The following is a 7,676-nucleotide window of genomic DNA, read 5'->3' as shown; positions in this document are numbered from 1 at the left end:
CACGAGGCCATTTCAGATAGTTGTGGTTCTGGAGTCAGAAGGCAGCAGAACAGGTAAGGATAGCGTTACCTTCCTTGAAGGATATTAATGATCCAGATGGGACTCTTTAAAATAACACATGACGATGGTTACATGATTGCCATTAGACTATATGTTAACTCTAGTTTTTCTTGAATTCAAATGTTACCATCTGTTATGGTGAGATTCCATATCACCAGCCCATTACGCTGGGGTTCTGGTCACTAGCCCAGTGATGTTCCACTCGTTCCATTGTCTCCCTAAAGAGGGAGATGCATCAGATCTTGGAAACTTGACAGAGTGGATTCTGAAAGGATGTTTTCCCTTTATAGAAGAGACTAGAACTAAGAAACAGTTCTTAAAATTGAGCTCTACTTTTTAAGATGATGATGATGATGATGGGGACGTTGGTATTTTCAATCATTAGTTTGTCGAACTCTCTTTCCAGAAAGGTCTGGAGGGTGGGCATTGAATTTATTAAAGGTGGACTTGGGTTTATAATAGGGGAATAGAGGGTTGTGGGGAACAGACAGCAGAGCTGAGACTACAGCATGGTCATATTGAATAGCAGTGCAAGCTCAAAGGGCTGAATGGCCTACTTCAGTTCTGAAGTCCTTTTCTTCCTGTAAAGACCTACCTACACTGGCAACATTTTTATTATTGAGCAGGCACCAATTTTACCAGAATTATTTCTGAGATCATAGTTTTAAATGTTGCTGACTTTATTCAGTTATATCATTTTTAATGCTGTGTCCAGGTGAACAAAACATTGACCATGAGAATTTCCTTTAATACCATATTCTGAAACATTTTTATACAGATTCTATGTATGCACATTTTTGTGTAATATAAACTATTTTTAACTTCCAACATCACCCAAATGTTGGAACATAGATTTGTTTTTGATATTTTTAAACCTGTTTGGACCCTAAGAAATCTACTTTACCCAAAATCTTCCATCTTGCAAGTTAGTTTTCTTCCTGTATTACAGTTGGATGACAGGGTGTTCATTCCCCACTACTCTGACTGTAAGTACAACTTGCAATATACCATAAATGAGACTGAAGTTTAAACTTCTGCAGAAAGTCAAAGCAAGTTGAAGATTATAATCTGAAAGAATCTTTTAAAAGTCACAAGTCAATGACATCAGAGTAACATCAAAACTTCCCTGAGTATGGTATCCTGGACCACTAGTAAAACTAAAATCAATGTGAATCAGAGGAAACACTCTTCACTGATTGATTGCAGTCATACCTGATACTTAGATAGTTGTGGTTGTTGGAGGTCAGTCAATTCTGCTCCAGAACATCTGTAGGTGTTTTTTTAGATTACTTAGTGTGGAAGCAGGCCCTTCAGCCCAACAAGTCCACACTGACCCTTCGAAGAGCAACCCACCCAGACTCATTCCCCTACATTTACCCCTTCACCTAACACTGCAGGCAATTTAGTATGGCCAATTCACCTAACCTCATTTTTGGACTGTGGGAGGAAACCCACGCAGACACTGGGAGAATATGCAAACTCCACACAGTTGTCTGAGGTGGGAATTGAACCCAGGTCTCTGGCGCTGTGAGGCTTCAGTGCTAACTACTGTGCTGTTCCTCAGAGTAGTATCCCAGGCTGAACCATTTTCAACTGCTTCATTAATGACCTTCCCTATATAAAGTCAGAAGTGAAAATGTTCACGATGCTTGCACAATGATCGACACCACTTGTGACGACTCAGATTCCAAAACCGGTCCCAAATGCAACAAGATCTAGACAATATCTAAGCTTGGGCTGAAAAGTTATAACATTTGCACCCCAAATACCAGGCAATGACCATCTCCAACAAGAGACAATTGAACTATCCTCCCTTAACATTCAATATCATTATCATCACTGAATCCCCTACTATCAATGTCCTGGTGTTACTATTGACTAGAAAATGGACTATCCATTCTGATAGTGTCTATAAGAGCAGTTTAGTGGCTAGGCATGCTATGAGTAATTGATTTCCTGACTCCAAAGTCTGTCCACCACCTACAAGCCAAGTCAGGAGTGTGATGGAATATTCTCCACTTGCCGAGATGAGTGCAGCTTCAACAAGACTCGAGTTGCTCGAGACCATCCAGGATAAAGTAGTCCACTTGACTGGCACCACATCCATAAACATTCACTCCCTCCACCACTGATGATGAGTAGCAGCAGTGTGCACTACAGACTTTCACCAAGGGTCCTTAAACAGCACATTCACTTCCACCTGAAAGGACAAGAACAGTACATAGCTGTGGACACTGTTGTGCGCAAGCTCCCCTCCTATTGATTCACCAACCTGATATTGCCATTCATTCACAGCCATTGGATGAAAATCCTGGAATTCTTTTTACAGCAGTATTGTGGGTCTACTTACAGCACATGAAGTCAGCAGTTCAAAATGGCAGCTCACCGCGACCTTCTCAAAGGCCCAGCCAGCAGTACCCAACTTAAGGTGCTTATTGCAATTTCGACCTTGAGTTATTGGGTTACATTATGGCTTTTATCAGATTTTGCAATGTGTGGTCAACTTTGCTAAACTTGGTATGATGGACTGTGTTTGAGCTGTTCTCTGCCTCACTAGGAAGGTCACCTGGTGCTTTCTCACTTAAAATCTTTCTGATTTGTGCCACCTTTTGACTCGAGCAATTTCTTAAACAATAAACAGTTGACACAGATTGGAGATATTATTGCATCTTGGTCATTTTTTTTTGTTTATTCATTACAATGATTAGGTCGGTTAATCTACACAAGCCATTCTACTGAACTTAAGTTTTCATTTTTGATATCAACGTAGAAATGTAATTTAAAATTTAAGCAGATATTTGCAGAACCAGGACCTAATTTGGTCTAACATATGATGAATGGCTGAGGATCCTGGCATTGTATTCATTAGATTTTAAAAAGTTGAGGGAGATCTAATAGAAACTTAGAAGATAATGCAGGGCTTAGAAAGGGTGGATGCTGGGAAGTTGTTTCTGTTAGACAGGGAGATTAGGACAAATGGACACAGCCTTAGAATTAGAGGAGCTCAGCTTAGAACTGAAATGAGACATTTTTTCAGCCATTGCCGTGGAACACAGTGGAGAGACCGGGAGGTTAAATGACTTCAAGGCAGAGATTGATAAATTCTTTTATCTCGCAAGGAACTAAGGGCTACAGGAAGAGTGCAGGTAAGTGGAGTTGAAATACCCATCAGCCATGATCAAATGGCAGAGTGGACTCAATGGGCCAAATGGCCTGCCTTCCACGCCTATGTCTTATGGTCTAATTTGCTTTACATTTAGAACACAAATGCAAAACATTTAAAGTAACAGATGTCTATCAGAAAGAAATAAATGGTATTAAGCATTTCCTTGATATTGATTATCTGGTTTCTTCAGGAAGGCCAGCATTGATCAAAAATGTTTGACCTAGAACAAGATTATGTTCTTAAGACAGATAACAATAATTTTGATTAACTCGTTAAGTTCTTCAGGTTTTTTTTCTCTTCCCTGTGTAGTCCTGTGTGGGCTTTCAGCACAGAGGATATGGATGTTAGGGCAGTTGCATGTGCGAGACACGACACATGTCTCCACTGACCGCGTCTACAAGAAGTGCACCTAATTCTAACTCCAACTCCTCAAACAGAGTAAAGGAGCTGGATGAACTGCGGATCGTCCGGAAGGCTGAGGGGGAAATTGAGAGGATGTACAGGGAGGTGGTCACTCCTCAGACACAGGATAAGGACAACTGGGTTACAGTCATGGGGAGGAAAGGGAACTGGCGGACAGAGCAGGGATCCCCTGTGGCCATTCCTCTCAGCAATAAATATACAATTTTGGATACTGCAGGTGGGGAAAGCCATAACGGTCCCATCTCTGGCACGGAGGCTCAGAAGGAAAGGGGGAAGAATAGAAAAGTGCCAGTCGTAGGGAACTCAACAATGAGTCGATTAACAGGAGATTTTGTGGTCATGAACAGGACTCCTGGAAGGTATGTTTGCTAAGAGGTGCGAGGGAGGAGCAAATGACCATTGGGAAGTTTTTAAGTGGGTGAGATTTTTTTTTTCTTCTTCTCTTCCTTTGTTTAGTCTTGTGCGGGCTTTCGGTGTAGTGGGGCATGGCTATTAGGTCAGTTGCATGTTCCTCCTGCAGAATGAGTCAGGTGAGAGACACGGCTCATGTCTCTGCTGACCACATCTGCGCGAAGTGCACCCAACTCCTGCTCATCAAAAACCGAGTTAGGGAACTGGAGCTGGAGTTGGATGAACTATGGATCATCCAGGAGGCTATGGGGGAAATTGAGAGGATTTACAGGGGAGGGGGTCACTCCCCAGACACAGGATAAGGACAGCTGGGTTACAGTCATGGGGAGGAAAGGGAACCGGCAGACAGAGCAGGAATCCCTGTGGCCTTTCCCCTCAGCAATAAGTATGCCGTTTTGGATACTGTTGGCTGGGACAGCCTACCTAGGGAAAGCCACAGTTGTAAGGTCTCTGACTGAGCCTGAAACTGTGGCTCAGAAGAAAAGGTGGAAGGGGACTCGATAGTTAGGTGGATTGACAGGAGATTTTGTGGTCAGGACAGGACTCCCAGAAGGTATGTTGCATCCCAGTTCCAGGGTCTGGGATGTCACCGATCAGGTTGACAAGGTTCTGAAGGGGGAGGGTGAGCAACCAGAAATCGTGGTACACATTGGCACCAATGATATAGCCAGGAAAGGGATCGAGGATCTGAAAAGTGACTTCAGACAGTTAGGTTGGAAGCTGAAGAGCAGTGATCTCAGGTTTGCTACCGGTGCCACAAGATAGTGATGAGGAACAGTCAGTGAATGCAGCTTAACATGTGACTGTGAGACTGGAGCAGGACGGAGGGCTCCAGGTACGTAGACCATTGGGATAGCTTCTGGGGAAGGTGGGACCTGTACATGAAGGACGGGTTACACCTGAAACTGGGGGGGGGCACAAATGTCCGCGTGGGAGATTTGCTTGTGTGATTCAGGAGGGTTTAAACTAGTTTAGCGGGGGGGTGGGAATCAGATCCACATGTCTGAGAGGGGGACAGTTGCAGATGGGGCAATGACAGGGTGTATTGAATCTATCAGGAAGGTTTCTCATGCAATGAAACCAGGGGATCGGTTAAAGTGTGTCTGCTTTAATGCGAGGAGTGTCTGAAATAAGAGTGACGAACTTAGAGCATGGATCAGTACTTGGGGCTATGATGTTGTGGCCATAACTGAGACGTGGGTTTCACAGGGACAGGACTGGTTGCTTGATGTTCCAGGGTTTAGAACAGTTAAAAAGAACAGGGAGGGTGGAAAAAGAGAACGGGGTGTAGCATTGCTAATCAGAGAGTGCATCACAGCTACAGAAACAAAGGTTGTTCAGGAAGGTTTGTCTACTGAGTCAGTATGAGTGAAAACGAGGAACAGCAAGGGAACAACCATCACATTGAGGGTTTTCTACAGACCACATAATAGCAGTTGAGAAATTGAAGAATGCATAGGCAGGCAGATTCTGTAAAAATGCAGAAGTAGCAGGGTTATTATGGGTGACTTCAACTTTCCCAATATTGGCTGGAACCTCCTAAGTGCAGACGGTTTGGATTGAACCATTTTTGTCAGGTGTGTTCAGGAGGGTTTCGTTACTCGGTATATAGACAGGCTGATGACGGAGAGGCCATTTTGGATTTGGTGCTCGGCAATGAGCCAGGACAGGTGTCAGATCTTGCGGTGGGAGAACATTTTGGTGAAAGTGATCACAACTGCCTCACATTTAGCACAGTCTTGGAGGGTGAAAGGAGCAGTTACCGAGGGAAGATATTTAATTGGGGAAAAGGAAATTATGATGCAATCAGGAATTGGAAAGTACCAATTGTTCCACAGAAAGGGCACAGCAGACATGTGGAGACTATTTAAGGAGCAGTTGTTGCGAGTGATGCAGGAATCTGTTCCTCTGAGACAGGTAAGGAGGGGTAAGATTAAGGAACTTGGATGACGAGAACCGAGGAACTTCGCATCAAAAGGAAGGATGTAGCTTACGTCAGGTAGAAAAAGCAAGGATCTAGCACAGCTTTAGAGGATTACAGGTTTGCTAGAAGGAAGGTCAGAAATGGACTGAGGAGAGCCAGGAGAGGACACGAAAAAGGCTTGGCAAGAAGGATTAGCGAGAACCTAAAGGTGTTTCACTCATACGTGAGGAATAAGAGAACAATCAGGGAGAAGGTAGGGCTGATCAGGGATAGCGGAGGGAACTTGTGCGTGGAGTCTGAGCAGACGGGAAGCCCTAAATGAGTTTTTTGCTTCTGTTTTCACCAAGGAAAGGGACCTTATTGTTAATGAAAACTTTGAAGAGCGAGGATACAGTCTTGACCAGATCAAAATTGATGAAGTTGACGTGCTGGAAATCTTGGGAACATCAAGATTGATAAGTCCCCAGAACCAAACCATATTTATCCTAGGTCGCTCTAGGAAGTGAGAAAGAAGGTTGCTCAGCCACTGGCAAAGATCTTTGCTTCCTCAAACTCCAGGGGATTCATACCAGAGGATTGGAGGGAGGTGAATGTTGTTTCTCTTTTCAAGAAGGTGAATAGAGAAATCCCTGGCAATTACAGACCAGTCAGTCTTACAACTGTGGTCAGCAAGGTTTTGGAAAGAACTCTGAGGGATAGGATTTATGACTATTTGGAAAAGCATAGCGTGATTAAAAGCAGTCAGCATAGCTTTGTGAGGGGAATGCCATGCCTCTCAAATCTTATTGAGTTCTTTGAGGACATGTCGAGCAGTGGAAGTGATGTATGTGGACTTCAGCAAGGCATTTAATAAGGTTCTCCATGGTAGGCTCATTCATAAAATCAGGACGTATGGGATACAGGGAGATTTGGCTGGATTCAGAATTGGTTGGCTGACAGAAGGCAGACGGTGGTTGTAGATGGAAAATATTCTGCCTGGAGGTGAGTGGTGAGTGGGGACCCGCAGTCCTCTTCTTGGGCCTCTGCTCTTTGTAGTTTTTATAAATGACTTGGATGAGGAGGTAGATGGGTGGATTAGTAAATTTGCCAATGACACAAAGGTTGGAGGTGCCATTGATAGTATCGAGGGCTATTGCAGGGATGCAGCGCAACATAGACAGAATGCAGAGCTAGGCTGAGAAATGGCAGATGGAGTTCAACCTGGATAAATGCAAACTGATGCATTTTGGAAGGTCAAACTTGAATGTTGAATATAGGATTAATGGCAGGATTCTTGGCAGTGTGGAGGAACAGCGGGATCTTGGTAATCAAGTGCATAGACCCCTCAAATTTGCCACCCAAGTGGATAGAGCTGTTAAGAAAGCATATGGTGTTTTGACTTTTATTAACAGGGGAATAGAGATTAAGAGCCATAAGATTTTGCTGCAGCTTTAAAAAACCATGGTGAGACCATACTTGGAATATTGTGTCCAGTTCTGGTCACCCTTTTTATAGGAAAGATGCAGAGGCTTTGGAGAGGGTGCAAAGAAGGTTTACCAGGATGCTGCCTTGACAGGAGGACTTGTCTTATGAAGAGAGGTTGACTAAGCTCCAACTTTTCTCTCTGGAGAGAAGGAGGAAGAGAGGTGACCTGATCAAGGTGTACAAGGTAATGAGAGGCATGGATAGAGTCAATAGCCAGAGACTTTTCCC

The sequence above is a fragment of the Hemiscyllium ocellatum genome, chromosome 6, assembly GCF_020745735.1.
Source record: "Hemiscyllium ocellatum isolate sHemOce1 chromosome 6, sHemOce1.pat.X.cur, whole genome shotgun sequence".
NCBI classification, from domain to species: domain Eukaryota; kingdom Metazoa; phylum Chordata; class Chondrichthyes; order Orectolobiformes; family Hemiscylliidae; genus Hemiscyllium; species Hemiscyllium ocellatum.
Note: the sequence above shows the minus strand (reverse complement) of the source record.